This window comes from Lycorma delicatula, chromosome 13, assembly GCF_047948215.1.
Source record: "Lycorma delicatula isolate Av1 chromosome 13, ASM4794821v1, whole genome shotgun sequence".
Classification (NCBI taxonomy): domain Eukaryota; kingdom Metazoa; phylum Arthropoda; class Insecta; order Hemiptera; family Fulgoridae; genus Lycorma; species Lycorma delicatula.
The window spans coordinates 13,866,442-13,888,978 of NC_134467.1; the positions used below are offsets into that span (position 1 = coordinate 13,866,442).

The following is a 22,537-nucleotide window of genomic DNA, read 5'->3' on the forward strand; positions in this document are numbered from 1 at the left end:
ATTTATGTTAGAATGGTATAAAATTACTTACTTGGTCAGATAAACAAAAGTGAACACCACCAAATAAATAATACTTATAATATAAACCCCTCCCACACAAAGGTCTTAGACAAACGTTCACACCATGATGAAAGTAACAAGGTGTAGCATTGGGCTCAGTATTCGGCGCGCATGCGTATACGCTCGTCGCAAAATCTCATTTTCTACCGGGTTATTTGAACATTTAAGTAAGGGATTTTGGGACAAAAGTTTTTAGTCGTACAAAAATTTTACAACATTTTAAATACATGATAATGATTAAACGAGTTAACAATCGAATATTTATGAATGATTATTCACTTTCAATATTAATTAGTGTAATTTGGTACTGATAAAGTCGTAATATTTATTAAAAATATTAAAAAAATTTTTTTAATAATCCTTAATAAAAATAAATATTTTATACAAGTCTATTGATTCTTAAGAGTATTGAAATCGATTGTTAATTAAGATAAAATTCAAAATAATGAATGAAAACCTAAACAAAGAAACAGGGAACACACATCTTATGAAGTGCAACTGACACTAAGTCTTTGTGTAGCGTGTGTGGCTCTACGGTAACGACTCCTTTTGCTATTCGTGGGGTTCGGTATCGAATCACCGATAATTTTTTTTTTATGCTCATAAAATATTTTTTTTACTAATATTATTTTCCATTTTTTATGTGAAACTATTTAATGCTGTTAAAATGGAAAATCAACTAAATGGGAGATAACTTATTTCAAAATTTTATAACTATAGATCTGATATTTTTATTTTGGTCGATCTTCAGAATTGATGATTTTTTAGTTTAATTAAAAATATTATCGCAAAACAATTTTTGAAAGAAATTGCTTTTAATAATCTAATTTACACGGGAAAATGAGATATTACTTATTTTTTTACGGATACCAAAATGAATATTACTTTATAATACCGAAATAAAAATAAAATAAAAAGTTTAGTGAAAAATAATTTTATATTCGATAAACATATTTTTCTAACGAGTCAAATGAAATGCAAGGGATTTTCTAGGTAAACCATTTTAAACCGCGTGCAATAAAGAGAACAATTGCAAAAGGGTCGGTTTTGGTTTTTATGTTAATGAAAACTTTTTTTTTTCTATTTCATTAAAACGTTTCCATTATATTTTCATTTTGAATTAAAATAATTAAAGTTAATTATTTTCTGAACCGCTCTGTATCTAATAGTACATTAATAATTAATTCAAGGTAAATTGTTTATTAAGAAAAATTATTAGAAATTATTATATCGTTAAGAAATAAACGAAATTTATCATTCAGATCATAATTCTCGACTCCACATAGAGTCGATTAAATTTTATATAAAATTTAAAAATTTATAAAAATTTACAAAAAAGCCTGCACTCCATATTTATTTGGAAGTGCGTGTACACGCACACGTGAGTACGGCACTTCCTATTTATAAATATTAGAGTAAAAATCCACATTTCGACGCCAATTTTCATATACGTCAATAAATTTTATTCTTTTATGTTTCAAAAGTTTGTTTAATTCTGCCTTTAATCACATTGATGTCTTGCTTCTGTTTGTGCGCCAACCGCATAAACGAATTTAAACATCATGGCGGGAAAAGGAATTTGGGACGAGCTACTGCGCAACGCCGGGTGTGCGACACCTTGTTACTTTCATCATGGAATATTTGTTGTTCCTCAAATAAGAAGAGTCGGTCAAAGATGATGTATTTAACTCGATGTTAAATAATGTAGAAAGTGCAGCTTGGGCTTCATTTAAGGACATTTACAAAAATTTTCTCAGCAAACAAAAATTCAACAATTACCACAATATTGTTAATCAACTTCTTACTTCACATCATCTCTTCATTATAACAGTAAATTTCCTTCTTAATTTCTGTTTTTTACTTAAAACAAAAGAATATTCCATAATAGTTTTACTTTAAGATAAAGGAATTTACTTTCTTTTACTTTAAGATAAAAATAATTATTATTGACCGTTCCATAGGTCTTAATTATTAAGACAATTATCAAGGTCACCAAGACAATTACGTGATGGAAAGTCGTTATAAAGGGAAATGGAATACTAACATGCTAGCCGATTACTGTTAGACATTAATTCAGGATGTACCTGATGCTATTTATACAAGAAAAGCATCAGTAAAATTATTCTAACGCAGGTATGCCGTGCAAAATTATATATTTTAACAATATTTTCCCTTAATTCTATCGAAGCATTATTTATTTAAAAGAAAAATTGTATTTACAGATCTGTAATATACACAAAAAAGCAATTCAAGAAGTGGTATCGCACTTAGAGAAACATTAAAACAATCTTTTTTGTCTATCGCTGTTATTATTACCTTGGAATATTCTGTCGTCATTTACAAACAGTGCAACTGTAAATAATTAATGTAAAACAGGTTCAAAAACTCGCATTAATATTTTGTACAATTAAGAAAATTAATTGTGTCATTACTTACTTTTAGTAAGTAATATATATATTAGTAAGTCATTCACAGATTCCTGGATAATAGGAGAATGTTAAAAATCAGATGGGTGGATAAAGCGACAAATGAATAGGTGTTGCGGCAAATAGATGAAGAAAGAAGCATTAGGAAAAATATAGTTAAAATAAGAAGCAGACTTATAGGCTACATATTAAGGTATCTTGGAATAGTCGCTTTAATATTGGAAAGACAGGTAGAAGGGAAAAATTGTGCAGGCAGGCAACGTTTGGAATATGTAAAACAAATTGTTAGGGATGTAGGGGATGATATACTGAAATGAAACGACTAGCACTAGATAGGGAATCTTGGAGAGCTGCATCAAACCAGTCAAATGACTGAAGACAAAAAAAAATTGTAATTCAAATTTTTCATCGCTACGAAATTAGTTAAAATCGGTGTTTGTTAATTAATTCGTATACGATGTTATATTTTTTCCTAATCTATAATTGAATATTTTTTATTAAAATAGGAATGCAAGATGCATTTTTATTGCTAAATCTAACTTTATTTAAAATAAAGTTAATTAACTTTTTTCTTTAAATTATTTTCTATTAACATAATAAGTCACTTAGTTTTGAAAATAGTGCATCACACACTGGATTCGTTCTTATTGAACTGTGAATTTAAGAGAAAATATAAATAAAAATTGCATTTAAACATTAAATTTACTCGATTTATAAACAAAAACGGTTTTTAAAATCGTTATATTCATTTTAACTGCTGTAAAATCCATTTAAACCAAAACACAAAAACATTTCATAAATTTAATCGTAATAAAAAATTATCAGTTGTGGTTTTCCTTTACTGTTCATATAAATATTTATAAATAAAACATATTTAAAGTCGATAAATTAAAAATTTTAGTTAAAAAAATTTAGCAACATAATTCAGATTATTTTGTTACTTTATTTTAAATATATAAACTTTGATTTAAACAAACGCTTTTTCAAACAAAAACAAAGCAAATATTAATCTTAAAATAAATGATTTATCTTTTTAACGATGGCCTGTTTTTTACATCCTCTGTCTTGCCGACACGAACAGTGTGGACATGTACAAGCCTTTCTGTTACGTAGTTTTTTTATATACTTGTCCTTGAATTGGTTACATACAATAGCGTTATATATATATATATATATATATATCTCTTACAGTTCTATACTTGTTCATCAATAATTTTATGTATATACAAAACTCTTGAAAATCCTTTTTTCAGGCTTACTAGGGAATATAGAATGAGAAATGAAATAGCTTCCTGTCCTTACAAAAGACGAATATATATTTTAAATATCGATATACCGATTCAAAATGTTCATTACGATCGCCAAATGGATCGTCTAATTAATAAACATCATTACTTTTATAGAAAATATTACTCTTAATTAGTAATATTACTGTAGGAGATATTTTACATATATCACAGTCACTAGAAGAATAGAAACTTAAATCTGTAAGTTATCTAAATAGACTTTTATAAACTTTTAGAGTTACGGTCCTTTTTGAATCACCCGGTAGTACTAAGCACATTCACTAGGTGCGCTAAAATGGATTAAGAGGTTTGTTACTGGCCGCATTGAAAACGTTTACAAGGTCTCCTTAGATTACGGACTTAATATTGTTCGACATTGTGGTTTTCAAAAATTAATTCATTAAAGTCATATTACTATGCCTCTTCAAATGTTGATATTTTTATTATATCTAAGAAAAATTATTCGCAAACTTTGTTAACTTTGGCAGTAAATGAATAATTTTAAGATACGGTTAATACAACTTCAGAAAGAAAATCTAGTAAGACGATAATTTCATTATAAAAACTTTTTATTTCACGCTAATAGGTTAAAAAAGTTTAGAAATATTTTAATATCTACATCGTAACATAAAAAATGAGTCTTGACACAACGGATAGGTACAGAATACTCTTAATTATTAATTCAAGCGTTAAATACATTTAGAAAAAATAAAGGACTAATATAATTAGTCCTAGAAAAATACGGTTTTTACTTTCGGTTAGATGGTGGGAGTGAGGGTTGAAATTGAATTTTCTTTACGTTTTGAGATATCAGGAAATTAAATTAAAAAAATAGCACAAGAAAATAAACGTTAGAGAAGTTACAAGACAGGAATGTACAGAAGAGATATTCACGAAAAATATCACAAACTTTCAGGATTTGTTCCGACGCTACAGGCACAAAATAGACGAAAGACTCGGCTTGCCGGTCTCAAATTAAGAAAAATATATTTCCAGAATATTGCATTAAAATAAAAGCATTCGATATAGTTCTAGCGTTCCGCATATCAGTTACCTGTTTAATACAGAGCGATTCACGAAGTATATAACAAACATTTAGGACGTGAAATACCGATGAAAATAAAGAAGAAAATTTGTACAAATATAGGTTCGGAAACGGCTTCGTTAACAAACGTCGGCTGGTGAAAGGTTTCACCCTTATTTATGTGCGTTCCATCAAATTAAGCTATACTATAATACTGGGATATAATACTGGGAAAATTAAGGGGGAACTTTAGCGGTTTTATATGAAATCTGACCTGAAAAACTGAAAAAAGGTAGGTCTTATAACTGTACCCACCGGGTTGGTCTAGTGGTGAACACGTCTTCCCAAATCAGCTGATTTGGAAAGCTTAGAGTTCCAGCGTTCAAGTCCTAGTAAATTCGGTTATTTTTACAAGGATTTGAATGCTGGGGTAATTCAGGATGATCGGATTTGAAGAAAACATGAAGATTTCCCTGAAAAAAAATCACATGTCAAATCATACGAATGCGGTTCCCTCTTCAAGTTGTTTCTCATCCTAAACATTCAAAAAAAGCTTGATCGAAGTTATCTGTAACTTTTAAGAGCGTAGCGAGTAATATTTGAAAGACACGCGACTGTTTTTCATGAATTATCATCGAAATGAATAATCAAAAATATAAACCGAAATAAAAAATTTGAAATTGCGTATACTTTTAAAAGAAAATAAAAATCTGGAATAAAATAGAAATGTTTTAATATGTTAAATAAATTCTTTGACAGCTGAAAGGATCTATCACGCTACCCCTAAATGCCAAAAAATAATTAATTATAACGTTTATTCATTATTTAATTGTAATTTTTTGAATTTTACTTGTTAATTTCGTAATGTAACGCTCTTATTTTACGAGTTTATTTCCTTATATTTAAATTTTTTACATAAATGTTATTTATTTGTGTTTATTGTTCGGTAACTACCAAACTTATCGTGACAATTCAGTGCACACTAACGTCTACATTTCATGACAAAATATTCCTTTCGAGACGCCGGAAGGCGGTAATAAATTTCACCGGTGCTAAGTAGGTACATGTGAAAAAAGTTTCACATGTTTAGCGTACGGCAAGCTCCATCTTGTTACAGTTCCAGCAATATTTTGATCATCCCTTGCCGTAAGGGTAGGTCATATCAAAAATTGTTTAGGACAAAAGTTTTAGGTACGTTTATACAACTAATTACCGCTTTAAACCTATTCGACACTGTGCCTATTAAAGGAGGTACGATTTTTTTTGTCTTCGAAACCCCATTTTTTCCACCCCCTGGGCCAACGGTTGGTGATATCGAAAGACTTTACTTAGGTGTTCTAGGTCCTTACCCGAAGAATAGTAGAAACTTTAAACGAATTCGATATTTTACTTAATAAGAAAGGTATAGTATTTTTTCAAAAAAGCGCCCCCAATTCCAGTCCCACGGTCCGATTTTGCCCGTTAACAAACTCGACCGAGAGTTTGGGTGGTTATATTTTACGTATAAATTTGAAAGCGATTGGCGCAAAATTACGGAAATTATCGTGTCAACAAGAAAAAGAAGTGTGTGTGCGTGCGCGCGCGCGCGCGTAACATTTTTAACCGGGTGGTTTTGGAGTCTGGAGGATGTGAAACGCGAAGATATGTCGAAATTTTCCGAAAGTCGAACCACGGTATCATTACAATAGATAGCTTTCTTATGAAATCGACCAAAAAAAGTCACTGACAGATCTCTGTTCTTCCTTCTGCCGGAGAAAATACTAATCGTACAATATTCGTAACGGTTGACGGGAGCGCACGACAAGTTTCAGCCTTTACACGATGCTTTGCCGGCACCCTACAGAACGGATGATGGCAGACAGTCGTGCAACAGGATTAGAGACATTCCTGACCGTACCGCTTAGTCGAAATAATCTGCAAAACATTTTCAACAGTTAGAGGCCAATTTTTAAACAGCCCAGGTGTGTATTTTGTTTCGTTTGTTTGTTAATATTATTATATAAACATAGTCGATGCGATATATAAATTAAAAACTTATTTGCAACGCGATCGATTTCTATTTCATTCTCTGCTCTGAGCATACTCATGATTTTGTTAAAATTATTATTTCGTTACCTAAACGATGTGGAAACCGCTAAGAAAATACCTGCTGTTCAAATAATATACCTCAATACTATATTAATGTTTTGATATTTCATCCGAGTACTCTTCCATTTAAAATATAAGAAAGGAGGAGGAACAAGCTACTTAACGCATTTAAAATAAACTGTAACCGATATTATATCATGCGGTCTTACATTTATGATTCAGCGATCAGTCTTCTTTTACTGAAAAAAAAGGAATTCTAATAAAATCCATTTCAACGTCTAATTTATTTGTTTCAGACTAAATAAAAAGAAGATTAGAAACAGAAATGATATCGCTACAGATAGATATAACTATCACGAAGCCAAGATTTGACATTTTTGGCCTATTTATAGAAATGTTTTTTTTAAAAGTACTTTTAAAATAATACATAACTGACCGAGCTGTTTTCAACCAAATCGGGACAAAATAGCAGACGTAAATGTAAACACGGTTGAAACAATAAAGCATATGACAATATTTTGAACAAACTGTTATTTTAGTAGAAGAAATTTCTTTTATACGCGTTGAATGTAACGGCAACTAATGCTAAAACCGCTAGTAAAACTTTTTAAATGGAAATAATTGTTTCTCGATGAGGAAAAATTAATCGAGAATAATTTTCCAATTTCGTATTGACGGTAACCGAAACCTTTTTGTTAGAAACCTTATCGACCAGCGATTCCCAAACCTGACGCCGCGGCGCCCTTCGAAATATCGTAAAAGCTTCGTAATTAATTGAACCAAGACATTTATAATTATTAATTTAACGTTAATAAATAAAAAAAAGAAAATGTTAAGTAATGAAGATACACGAGTTTAATTTATTTTTATCTCTTACTCACGAGTAGTCATTATTTTACTTAGGGTATGGCGCCGTGGAAAAGTTTTAACTGAAAAAGAGCGCCGCAATTCGGCAAAATTTGGGAGCCATTGCTTATCAACAAATTTTGTAATGAATTTCTAGTATAAAATTAAAGAATCTTTTTACAGGCAATGGCTGTTTTCACACTTACCGACACTTTGTCGGCGGTCGTAAGAATTAACTTAAACTCAGGAATACCTTTCACAATGACCGACATGTAGGCGTCGGTACGGTGTCGTCTCAGTTCGTTGTTTTGTACCGGTTGCGTCTCTAATTTTTCTCTAAAATATGGGTAATTTTAAATACGATGTAGTAACATTAATCGAACTTATAGTAAGCCCTGCTTGTGGGATAAGTTTAATGACGATAATAGAAATAAACTATAATAAAAAATAATGTCGGGTAGTAAAACAAAAAAAATCACTGAAACTGGTAGACAACAACTAAGTTAAAACTTGTAACGTGAAAATATTCTTGTCGATGTCGGTACTGCGCCGTGTCTTGTCGGAAAGTGCTAAAACAATCATTCACTCTTGTAGAGAGATAGCTTAATCGAATTATTTAAATCGTTTCACGTACAAAATCAAAATAATAAAAGTAATTAAAACTATAGAGCCGTATATTTTCCTACTTTATAAAAAATTTATTTGATATCGAAAAATTAAAATGATTAAAAATGTTCAATTATAAAATAAACGATGCATAAGTATTGCTCTTTTTAACTCATCGGGAAGGTTTTGGGTTCAAATCCCACAAAAAAAATCTGGCATTTTTCACGCATTGTAAATTTTAATACCGCAAAAATAAATGACAAGGACAAATTTCATGAAAGATCTAGTTATACCCTGGCCGGAAACTCTTCTGCAAGTTGTTACTTTACCTCGGTCATCGAAAACAATTATTGGAGGGATCCTAGGAAACAATGAAGCACAGACACCGACCGGAAGACAAGAAAAATAGAGAACCTTCTGTGAAATGTGCCGTTACCAAAAGAAACGAATGACAACTAACTATTGTACAAGATGTAACACCCCTTCTATCTCGAGCACGTGTGCAAAACCTGTTCCGAGGACATGTAAATTGCAATCATCAGATTTCTGCAAGTTGAAGAATTACGATCGTGAACGTTCTTGAACTTGTAAAGCGCAAGTTTTTAATTATAAATCCATCGTTACTGAGGAAAATTCGTGTTTATAATCAAATTGAATTTTGAAAAAAAAGTTCAAATCTTAAGCAAATAGAAAACACGATGATAAAATAGTTTATATATAATAAATAAAATGAAATTCAACTTTACCGACGATTCGTTCGCTTTCTCTTTTCTAGTAATGACATTTCCAGTCATATTCAGATACAGAAAAAACAAACACAAAACAAGAGATGTTTGTATTACAAACGCATACAAAAGGAATTGCAATATTATTGATATGAATATGATGTCGGTCTTTGTGCTTCTTTTAGAGATATAATAGATTACATGTAGAGATATTACTGTTAATCCTGATGAAATTTTAGATATTATGGCGAGAAAGAAAAATCGACGATTAGCTTTATAATAATTCATAACTTTTATTGGAGTGTAAATGTGTGAGTGTGAAGTATATGTGAATTATGAAAAAAATGATATACTAACATTATGATTCTTATTTGCGTAGTAAATTATGTATTAAATCTAAGCAAATGTTTTGTGTTTCTCAAATGCAAAAAAGTATAAAAAACCGTTTCAATATAAAATAATTTTCATTATTATTATTATTATTTTACGATCATCATCAGCCCCCTACACAATATGTAATGTTAAATTACATAAACTTTAAAATACGTATAATATGAAAGATTAATACAATGTTGACCCTTGTGTTTATAAAAATAATCCGTTTTAAAATAAAGGTGTCGAATCCCAGTCAGTCTTTGTATTTTTAACATGCTAAAAAAAAAAAAAAATAATAATTGAACGTTGATATGCTGTCGATTCAAGTTTGTTAATAGATGCATTTTGACGCGTTAATTGAATATTTGTTTTAGTAGCGCGGAAGACATAATAACAAAGTCTTTGACCGCTGTCTATCTGGTAATGTATATTTGTAAGTCTGGCAACTCTGGTTGGTGTATTTGTAAGTCTGGCAACTCTGGTTGCTAGGAAACCGATCGGTTTCCTAGCAACCTAGTACGTTGTATGAGGGTGAAATGAGGAAGGGAGGTCCCCCCTTCAACACTTCGACTACATACAACCGTTCAAGGTTACACAGTTACAACTTAAATGCATCCCATATATTACTACAGTATTTTATAAAATTATAACGAACCAAAAATATAAAATTAACATTGCAAACGTTTTCATCACCGAAGCATTTATTTTTTTAAATCCTTTGTAGCCATTATTTCGATTGTAATTATTGAAAAGATCGTTGTAAGACAAGAATTGAATTCAAGACCTGTTAATTTTTTTTTAATGTATGAAACCTGGCTAAACAATTGTCGGTGGTGGATATAGAATAAACTTCACACATTACTTTTTGATAGTATTAATAAAAAATAAATCTCTCTCTCACTGTGTGTGTGTGAGCGCGCACACATTACATCCTTATGTATCACTCGTTAATCGTTTTTATAATCTATAATAATTTGTAGTTCAGTTATTTTTCTTTGATGATTAGCTATTGAAGAAGTTACAGTCTAGTTGTGGAAAATTCTTCAGATATCTTCTGGAATCGAACCCAAAACCTTTGGTGTATTATGTAGCAAGGAAGTACGCTTTCTGTGAAACGGTCGCGGCGACATTACATTTTTATTGTTAATTACAATATTCGATTTTTTTAAATTTCTGCTTTAAATTAAAATTAAAAAAATATAAAACCGCGCACGCGAATGTACTTTTATGTATCGTCACATGATCAGCTATACGACGTCCTCCGACCCGCTGGCCAATAAATTCTCTTACCGACAAATTGTAATACGGTGGTATCTTTTCCATGACAAGTGAAGTGCCATTTTGTTCAGCATAAAATGCTTAATAAATTTTGTAATAAGTAAAAATTTTATCAAACAATTAATTACAAAGATATGGAAGAATTAAAAATTAAGATGGCTCCATTTTGAAATCTTTGAAGTTGATGTTTTCAAAATTTTTTATTATGTAGAATAAAAAATTAAATTTTCCAAATTTAATTATTGCAGGTTAACCCGTTCCTGAGAAGTGATTTTTTTTGTTGAAAACCACAAAATTGCGTCCAGAAGGAAAACAAAGCAAAGCAGGACTTAAGTCGGTGGTTTGAACGTTTTTGCATCTTTTGGTGTCCTGAATCAGTTTCTGGAGTTCGGCGAATACGTCCCGCAACACTGTACGTATGTTCTAATTATAAATATATTAAAATTGTAGAGAGCTGTATGTTTGATATTTCAGTCGCTGGTAAAAAAATGAACTAACCTGTGCATATCATTGAAATATGAATTTTTATATTCCATTGGAATATTTTACATTCAATTTATACAGATGTGAATATATTTTTCAAATAAAATACATTTAACTAATTCGTCAATCGATCTTAAAATTAAAAATAAAAGGATCGGATAAAATAATTAATAATGAATCTTAATTCTAATATATTTAAATTAAACGTAAGTTTATAAAATATAATTTGAAGATAAAAATTATAAAAAAAAATATATATATAATAAATAAACCGCTATCAGAATCATTTACAGAAGTGTAGTTAAATATAATCCATAAATAGATTTTATTTTCTGACACATTAGGAAAAAATAATCATATACTTTGTAGTAAAATATCAAGGAAATATTTTAAATAACGGCAAAAAATTTAAATCCTTTACTGTTGAAAAATATACGTTAACAGCAAAAAAAAAAAAAAATATAATTAACCTCAATCTATACATATATTGACGCCGTGCTTTTCGTTTGTTCCCGATAACCGCAAAAACTAATGAATCAGTCATTACGAAATTTTACCTGTAACTTTCTTATGACACCTGGAAACTTAACCGCAGTTTAAATCTCATCAATTTCATTGCTATGTAAATCATTAAATAAAAACCTTATAGATAAAAATCTATAACTTCCTTTACCAAGATTTAATGTCTATGTTAATATCGACTTCAAACAGTAATTATTTGATTTACTAAATTTAATTCGTCGTCTATAAAATATCAGTTTGTATTAGCGCCATAATATACGTAAAAATAAATTAATTTGATAATAAAATTATAGGAAATGACAACAGTTTAGAAATTTGCGGCTGTACAGAGTAACATTCTGTATATTTTTAGTTCCCGAACTAAGAATTTACATCATCAGGGTAAGCCATTCTCGTAATTGGCATAAATTCGACATTCGATTTGGTAGTAATATTTTCATATGCCAAATTATGCCATATAGCGCGGACGAGGGATCCTAGTGATAAAATAAAATTTGAACATGATGAATTAAGGAAACAATATTACTTACAAAATGTTCTGATGCAGCAGTAGTATATATATATATATATATATATATATATAGAGAGAGAGAGAGAGAGAGCGGTAGAATTAAATAAATGAATTATGTTTAAAGTATAAAAATTATCTAAAGTAACCGCTAGTATCGCCTAACACGCGCGAATAATACACTGTATGCGCGCGCACTCTAGTTAGAATCATCGAATTAAATAAACAAAAAATATTATATTTAAATAAAATGATAAATATTTCAAATTAAGTTGTGTGCGTAAGCCGTGCATCAGAGAAAATCCGCGTGACGGGAAAATCCTACAACTGTGTTGTCAACTTTTTTGCGGTAGGTGTTCAATTGTCATTACAATAGATGCTGTATTTCAATTTTCTATGCATTACATGGTAGGGTGTTATACAATTTAAGCTAATTACAATCAAGAAAGGAATGTTTTAATAAAAATAGAAAGAACAGGAGAAAAATCAAAGAAGTGAATTTAAAGTTCGACTTTTTATTTAATGAATCTATTGCGGTGTAAAATTTCTTATACGTATGAATAAATTCAATTATAAAATTTATACAGTCCTTTATTTTAATTAATACCCTCAATTATGCGATTATATACAAAATAAATTGAGGGGGATGTCGAATCATATTATTAGTTCTAAGATCTGTCTAAATCTATTACGGTATCTTTACGATTTACTACAGTTTGTTATTTTATTATTTTTCAGCGAAAAGTTAAATAACTTTGCTCTGATAAAATAATTTAGAATTGCAGAAAGAGGTTTTATTTAAATCTTTTCAAAAGTTACGCATTCTTGACACAATTATATTGAATCGCGTTAAAATTGAAGGAAATCTTCCTAGTTAAGTTACTTCGATGTCAAAAATCATCAATTTTTCATGTATATCTTATTCGGTTAGCTTATAGAATTCAAGTAAACAAACTGCGCGTGTATGAAAACATACAAAAATCTTTATATGAAACTGTGATGTTCACAGTTACAGCGGCGTACTGTTTGGCTATTCTACGCATGCGCGTAAAGAACGCTGAACGATGCTTTGAGGGAGAGAAAGCACTGTCGCTCCCGCAGTTCTGACCCTTGCGTGCCGGTAGAAGGTAGTTTTGTTTTTACTCCGCGTGTGTGTGGAACGTTCCACGTTCGTTCCCTTTTCTAGTTTAGTCGGTAGAAGGAATACGAAAGCGGTTTAGTTGTTTTTCAGTAGCGATCAGAAGATTGTGTAAAGCAAGAACTCTTTGATCGCCACAACCGTCCAAAAATACGCTGGAAGGGCAAAAGAGAAGGTAATTAGTAAAAAATAATTACGTATTTGTTTCTATGTAATAGAAATTTAAATTAAGTACCGTTAGACTGCAGTGTTTTTAAACCGACATTTTATTAAGTTATTATCTAATAATACTAAAAAATATTATCCGTATTGACATTTTATTAATAATTCGGTTAAACCGAATACGATTTTTAAAGCAGAATGTGCTGTGCTTAAAAAACCGATAAAGTGTAGAATTAGATTAATATCCTGCTTCCAGCTATTCTATTCGATTCATTTTTGTCGGTTCTTTTAATTTCCATAAAAATTTGACCACGGCCTTGAAAAGGTCCAGAAAAGGTTTTTCTGGAGCAGCACCCCCAGTAATTTCAAGTACGAGACGCCACCGGAATCGGTGCTTGACTAAACCCTATTTAATCTCTACATAAACAGAGCCCGGTTTAAAGAAAAATAAACAGATTTAAAAATAATAAACATTATAATGATCTGTATAAAGACAGAGATAAATTTAGAAAATTGATTTGAAAATCTACGTTTCTAGTGAAAAAGAAAAAGAAGGTGAATATGAAGAAGGTATTTACCTGAATAGATGGACCGAAGAAATGTGACATTTTGGAAAGCAAAAGAGATCAAAATTTTGGAAACGTGATCCTTAGTGAACAGAAGGTAAAGAAAAAATCCACCCCCCACCCGTTCAAAGATTTAATTAAATTTTTTTTTAACTTGAAAATAGATTTTTGTATTTCTCTAAGTTATGGTACTCTTTCGATTAAAAACTTCAGATTTTCTCCATGAAGCCTCCCTGATGTACTTGTGTCATACAGGAAATATCTAATGTGGACACCACATGACTTCTTTGTACGCCTATTATATTACATATACATATTTTTTTAAAATGATAATTACATAAAATCTTACTTCATTAATAACTTCTGATTTTTTTCATATATATATTTTTGTTATTATTGAATTATTATTATTTATTGTTTTTTTGTTCTTCAGTCATTTGACTGGTTTGATGCAGCTCTCCAAGATTCCCTATCTAGTGCTAGTCGTTTCATTTCAGTATACCCTCTACATCCTACATCCCTAACAATTTGTTTTACATATTCCAAACGTGGCCTGCCTACACAATTTTTTCCTTCTACCTGTCCTTCCGATATTAAAGCGACTATTCCAGGATGCCTTAGTATGTGGCCTATAAGTCTGTCTCTTCTTTTAACTATATTTTTCCAAATGCTTCTTTCTTCATCTATTTGCCGCAATACCTCTTTATTTGTCACTTGTCATTTTTCATTTGTCAAAAGAGACAGTAATATTATTTTTCACTCAAGATGCAATGTAGTACAATTAGTTATCGTATCTAACTTCGCACGGGCGCTGCTCATTGTTCAATCCTGAGGAACATTTACGCCTTATCATATCTCGGATAAATATAACGATAAAAAAATAATACAACTTAAGTACAATTTATTATTATTATTATTTAATTTTTAAGAAATGAAAATAATAAAAAAAATTACAAAGATTCCAAAAAAAATTTTATGCATAAAATACTACTAGTGGAGGCAATCATTAATTTTGCAAGTTTAATTCATTTTTAGTAAAATGCCCATAATATTTTTACGACTTCCAAATTACTTTTCTATGATCTATATTTTTATGAACAGCAGCCCGAGGGTGTAAATGCAGAATTTTTTTTTTTTTTTTTTTTTTTAATAGTAAAATTATAATATATTGATTCGTTATTAAATTTAAAAAAAATAGATAATAAAAATTTTACCAAAATATTAAAAATTATTATTTTTATTCATCTTCTATGTAAACGTATTGAATACGAAAAAACGCAATGCGGCGATTTGTCTGATGCCAAGCTCGGCGGCTACGGGACCACAACGGAAGAAGTGGCAACATAACAGTTTAAATGGCAACATAGCGTCTGTCCATCACATCATATACAAGCTTCCTATTACGAATAGTATTGTCATACGTTTCATGTTTTTTATTTACACACTCATAGCTTCTCTGCCTTTCCACACTACGGCAACGACCTTGATAGACATATTCAACAAACCACTATTTTTAAACAACTAAATTATAATGAAAAATTATTCCATCTAAAATTTCATTCAACATCAATTTTTTTTTAACAATAGACAATAGACTGTTATATATGTTGTCTAATATTAAATTATTTTGTTATTTTTAAAACTTATTATCAATCTTACGGAAATTATAAGTACATAAAATATTACACAGAAAAACTTTTCACTTAAAATGAGTTTTTCACTTATTTAATTACGTCTAATAAATCAGTCTTCCTAAGAAAACTACTGAAATTAATTTAAGATAATGCAATTCTAATTGAAAATAAAAATTAAAGCAAAATTGAAGCATTTTTTGTGAAAAAAAATTATTAATAACGTTTAAAAAATACATTTATAATAAATTATATTGAAAGTAACACCGTATTGAATGTGACTGATAAAAGCACATGTTTAGCATACGACAAGCCCCATCTAAATTTTGGAAACGTGATCTTTAGTGAACAGAAGGTAAAGAAAAAATCCCGTAATATTTACTTCGAAACCCACCCCATACCCGTTCAGAGATTTAATTAATTTTTTATTTTAACTTGAAAATAGTGTTTTTGTATTCCTCTAAGTTATGGTACTCTTTCGATTAAAAACTTCAGATTTTCTCCATGAAGCCTCCCTGATGTACTTGTGTCATACAGGAAATATCTAATGTGGACACCACATGACTTCTTTGTACGCCTATTATATTACATATACATATTTTTTTTAAATGAAAATTATATAAAATCTTACTTCATTAATAACTTCCGATTTTTTTCATATATATATATATATATATATATATATATATATACATATAGTTTTTTGTTATTATTGAATCATTATTTATTTTAAAACTATTATTACAATCTGAGATTAATAATTATTAATAAATCAATATATTTAAATAAAAAAAAAAATATGTATATGAAATCAGATTTGAACCGATGTGCCTTCCCTTTGTAAGATCCAAATATTTCATTAATTAAAATTTTATTGAGCTATAACTATGAAACCGATGAAAATAAATACCGCTTATGATATATCGTTGACAAGCTCTCGATGAGGACTTATTACTGCAGTTAAGAAACCTCAAAAATAAAAATAAAAATTGGATTTCGGGCTGTTTTGTACATTTTTACATTGTTTTGGTCCGCTTGATTGCAATCAAAACGAGAGGTCCGCAATTAGATGTTACAACTGTTCTAAACCCAAAAATTTCAACATCCTACGGCTAATCGTTTTTGAGTTATACGAGACGTACAGAAGTCACGCCGAAACTAGTCAAAATGAAATCGGGGATGATGAAAATGGATATTTCCGTTGAAATCTGAAAACAGACACTTTTCGCGATTACAATACTTCCTTTACTTCGTACAAGGAAGTAAAAATTAGACCGTTTTGTAGCAGAGGCATTTTGACAATCTAAATTCTCTATGCCTAATATTTAAAAAAAAATTATTTGAGGAATTTTTATAACTTTTACGTAAGACCGATATGTAAACACAACTTTCCATTAAATTGTATTATATAATTATTTATTTAAGGTGTTTCTAAAAAGATATTTGTTTTCGTAGATAAATAATTTTATATTATAATCTAATGAAATGAAATTAAACTGTGTTAATCCTTCTTTTTATTAATAACTGTTGACGGTAAATTCGGTATTTTATTCATCCCTTACTTAAGAGGTAATTATTAGGGGTAGTTACCAAATTGGCTATTTTGTAAAATTTAATGTAACGTTTGAATATGTTTTTATAACAGGGAATTTAATTAAACATAATAATTAAATACTTTACTTACCGATCAAGTTAAATATTTGTATGTTTATATATGTGAAATGTTTAAATACTTAATTAACACCGATACTATTATTATTACTAATAGTATTTTAATTATTTGATATTAATTATCGGTAATAACTGTTACTTCTAGAAACAAATATGTGGCGGCCATTTTATAATTAAGACCCCCTATTTATTAAATAATGCAATTATTGCTCACCATCATGTCTAAAAATCACAAATCATTGTACTTTAACACTTAGAGTGCTGTTCCCGTCATTTGACGGAACGTCGTCTACGGAGAAATGCGGATCACGTCATTTAACGGAGTTCATATTTACTTGTTATTAAGTGTAATATCCCGTCAAAAGACTCGATTCATTCGACCCAAAAAGGTGTAACATGTACTGTTTTTTAAATAATATATATTACAAACCGTAAAAAATAAGGGACAGGTTCTGTTAGCTGTTCCCTACTATTTTTTATAATACACATACACCGGCAGAATTTAATAGTTAAGCGTGTTCTGGCTGGTCCTTTCTATTTCAAAGTGCATTGTTGTAAATTAATAATACTGTACCAGTTCGGTCAGAGAGTGGAGTTAATCGTTTTAAATAATAAGTCGTGGAGTAATCGTGAGCTAATAAAAACGAAAAATAGTTGTATTGTTTTTATGCAAAATGTTAACATTTTACCTAAAGAAAAATCACTACAAATATACGGTGTCGGATGTAAGTGACGACCATGAGAGATGGAGGTGTAGAAAGGTGTGTGGCGAGTAAATGTGCAGTTGCATACTAATTAATGGCAGACTAATATTTGTTGTAAGTTATAAAACAGTTGTGGTCAATTAACAGAACTGAAAATATGTCTTAGCTGTAATCATAAACTAATGCATATATGTATTGCCTTTTTTTGGGGGGAGAAGGGTTGTGAACAACAGGGAAGATCGTTTCTGACTGAACAACAAAACCAAATGAACATATAATTAAAATTTATTTAATTCTGTTTAAATTACAACAAATAGAAAACATAAATTTAACAAACCGAATAACTTCAAAATATTCAGACACAGCATATGATTTGGAAATATTCGGCTACTTTGTTATAATATTAGTAAAATTACAGTAGTATATTCAATGAAATAGAAATTTTTCCCAAGATATAACATGGTCTTTTTTGCTCACACTAAACAGATCCTAAAGCATTTACAATCAGAAGATCTGTTTTATCTTAAATGCAGATAAAATAATCATGAAATGCTGATTCGATAAACAGAAATTTTCTAGTGAGAAATTATGAATTTTTATACGCAAAGTCTGTAATTTATTATTTACAAATTTTTAATCTATCTTATAACGCGATATTTATTTTTATTTTCAAGAAACACACACATATTTTGATTTATTCTATTTTGAATGCAGAAACTTTATAGTTTTAATGATTCAACGTGCATTAGAATTTAGAATGGAAAGTTTATTTTAAGTAATTTTGCGCAATTACTAGATCAATTTAATTCTTTTCATACTTTAATATATCATAGGAAATATGCTTAGTATCAGGAGAAAAAAATCTAAATGTTGGAAAGCAGGTTTGGTCAGCAGGTGACTTGTGCAATTTTAAAGTCAGCAGCGTGTTATCACAGTAGTCTAACCGATCAGCAACCGGTTCTGTGAATCATCGATACATGCTCAGATGCTAATCCATTCTGTCATGAGGTTGAGTTAAGGTTACACTTTTTTGAAGAGAGGTTGGAGATAAATTACCAAGGTATGACAATACTTAAATGGATTCATATAACGCTTGGCTGAATTTATTTTTAAATGGAAATATGGTCACTATAAAGAGACTATAATACATTTTCTATGCTATAAGTCATTTGAATGATGGATGTCACCTTACAAAAAACACAATCAGTCATCTTCAACACCAGAATCACAGTTTGATTCGACTCTAATGACCATTAAGGTTAGTTTACGGTTTATTCCTAACCTTAACCCTAATCTCCCAACACAGAACAGATCAGTAAACTGAACAAATCTCAATAACTCCAAAAACTGATTACTAATCGACTAGAGTACTAACATGGTGTGAACTTACGGGTCACCCGCTATCCAAACATGCTTTCAGACATTTAGATCCTAAACATCTTCTATGTTAACATGAAAAAAACTGAAGTTGATCAATTGCTCAGAATTACCATATTTTACAACAAAAATTTCTTGAATTTAAATAATTTTAGTTATGCAATTTAATACCATCAGTAGTCAAAACAATCACATACATTAAGAAAAAGCAATAATTACAATCGTTTTATGAAACTATCTTTCTTCAACTCGTAGAGAACTCCAAAAGTCAGCACTTTCTAGTTTGGACAAACGGTTAATTATTATGGAAAATGCTTACAATTTTATAGGTTATTACATTCATAAAAGGCGTGGCATCAGACAAACTGTAAAAGTGATTCTAATTGTAATGACATTAGAAGTTCACCTGATATATACATACAAAATAGAAAATCTAATGTAACGTTAACTTAAATCAAGAAGATAAATAGTAACAATTAAATTTATACCAACCACACCACAAAAAAGTCAAGCAAATAATTTTTAAGTCGGTAAGTGAACCGTAACTCATGTTCAACTAATAGAATCCTTTTTATTAAAAAAAATATAGTGGCAACAAAAATGTCCGAGGTGTACTCCTATCTGACTAATAACTAATTTTGAGTTTACAGCATAAAGTAAAATAGAAAACATAAATAAATATATAATTTAAATACAATAAAATATACATAAACTTATATTTAAAAAAGAGAGAAAAAAAGATTTTACGATATCTTAAAATTTATATCTATACTATATTTTTGACAATGATCGAGAAAGCACACATATACACAGCATGAAAAAATTAAATTGTATATTCTACGTAGATATAAATAATTGTCTGTATACTTCTAAACAACCTACCTCTTCATTATCATATATGTAAAAATTAACATGTTAAAGTTGAAGGGCACAATGGTCAACACAAATTCAGGAATATGTAAAATTTGTAGAAGAAACTAGCATGTACTATTAAAATAATTTTCAATGGAATTTTCAAGGATTAAAAATAACAGAAATAAAATACATACTGCTACAAAACATTACGTACAGGTACTGTAGCACAATGTCAGCAAGTAGGCATAAACCACTATATTACATGAATTATTCTTACAACAAAATAAGAATTAATTTAATTAAAATATAATAATTTTTTTTACTCTGGTAAGGTAAAATCATTTCACCATAAAATCATGTAAATGACATTAAAGTTGCAAAAGATAAAAATGTAAAAAAATTATAAATTCTTTACAAGTTATTGCTTTATAAATGTATTATGCTTTAAGTAATGATTTATAAATTTCTAACAGGGCTTAACAAAATAAATAATGAATACACGAACTTGACAACTAATAATACTGAGACGAAAAGAACGCGAAAGCGAAACGAAAAATACACCGGCAGAAACACCAAACACTTAATGTACACGAAGTTTATAATTAACCGAATAAAATAAATAAAACTTTTACTCAATACACACTTCGCACTAAATTTATAGTGTTAGGCTAGAAAATAAATTTACGTTTGGTCCATCTCACTACATTAATTACAATTAAATAATCGAAAAAATAATAATTTAAAACTCAAGTCATATTACAATCCAGGAAAAATAATAAAATTAAAAAAAATATATATCTATAAAAATATCACTGTCCAAGCAGACCAAAACTACGAATGTATTGCATCAGCCATATTTGTTCTTTACAATTCTTTTATATGATGCAATAAAATCACTTATTTAATAACTAATTAAAACAATTATGTACAATTAACGTAACGTACTCACCCACAATAACAACAGTCTAATGTAAAAACAAATACGCAGGGTAGAGCCGAGCGATGAACCTGGACGCCGAATCTCATCACAGTCAAACGGACGAGTATACGGCCCGTAACACTTTAATATACGTTAAATGTTATAGTAAAACTACAGCTTTATTAAAATAATACTTTATTTATAAGTAAGTCAATTAGCATTCAATCTGACTGAATTTAAAATAATTTTAGAAAGACAAGTTTCCACACAACATGCAGCCATCTTGTTATTGCTAGCAAGCCACGTCAAAAGATTTAAAAAAAAAAAAAAAGATTGGATTTATTCAAGTCCACTACTTTCGTATACATTTTAGTACCTAAATAAGGCAAGGAGTGCGCTTTTCGTAATATCGATTATTATAAAATCGATTTGGTATCGTGCAGTTACAATCGTTGAAATTACGTGTTTGTTTACGTTTGCGTTTTATACAGTTATAATGGCATCTAACAATTCGTATAATGATGCAGTCGATGTTTTTTTTTATTTACAAAGTGATGAAGATTGAATGAAAATGGGAAAGTGACAAGAAAGGATACATCATTTCAATGTTGTGAATGCAAAATCGCTTTATGTAAAGATCCTTGTTTTAAAACTTTTCATTAAAAAAAAATTACCTAAAAATTAAATTTTTTAAAAAGTAAAACTATTTTGGTGTAGGCCTACTGTAATTTTAATAAATATTAGTGTTGGTGATAGTTTAAGTGTGAACCGAATGTAAAAAATTTTTTATTTAAAAACAGGCTTTCAAAAATCTGCTATATATTTTTATTCATAAATGGTAGAAGTATATATTATATATCATTTGAAACTAGAAGAGTTGAGGTTTTATACGTTGTTTTAAGTACAAATTTTATATTATTTTTAGTTCTAAATTTACGAAGTTACAAATATAAGCAAAAATGGCTACCATTCTACAAAAGGCACATTTTGATACCCCCAGCACTAAGTGTTAAAGTACTCTTGCTTTATTAATACATAAGGAAATATGAATCTTTCAGTATCCACAGTGTATTCAGTTGAGGATAATGCAGTGGTTTGTTACATGAAGGTCACCAAGTGTAAAATAACTCGTATTCCCTGACAACATCTTACTTGGGAGTATTGAATTGCAAATACTGCAGAATTACATACATTAAATCATTTATTTTCTGAAGAACAGGAAATTCCTAATTTGTTTCTAGGGAACATCCTGAGGTCAATACTGCCTCTATTCAGATGCAGGCATGG

At 29.5% G+C, this 22,537-nt stretch overlaps 1 protein-coding gene and 1 long non-coding RNA gene across 5 annotated transcripts in view; one reads left to right on the plus strand and one right to left on the minus strand.

Annotated features, from left to right (window-relative positions):
- Positions 1–21,560, minus strand: part of LOC142333578 (uncharacterized) — a 57,197-nt gene extending 35,637 nt beyond the window's left edge. For 3 of the 4 annotated variants that reach the window (XM_075380886.1, XM_075380882.1, XM_075380885.1), the window contains exon 1: positions 21,281–21,560. The gene's annotated coding sequence lies outside the window, so the exon portion shown is untranslated. Of the gene's footprint in view, positions 1–20,358; positions 20,484–21,280 lie in introns of those variants that run through there. The other variant, XM_075380884.1, reaches the window with a different exon arrangement.
- Positions 13,312–22,537, plus strand: part of LOC142333580 (uncharacterized) — a 28,692-nt gene continuing 19,466 nt past the window's right edge. The window contains exon 1 of the long non-coding RNA XR_012758639.1: positions 13,312–13,540. This is a non-coding gene — a long non-coding RNA (uncharacterized LOC142333580). The remainder of the gene's footprint in view (positions 13,541–22,537) is intronic.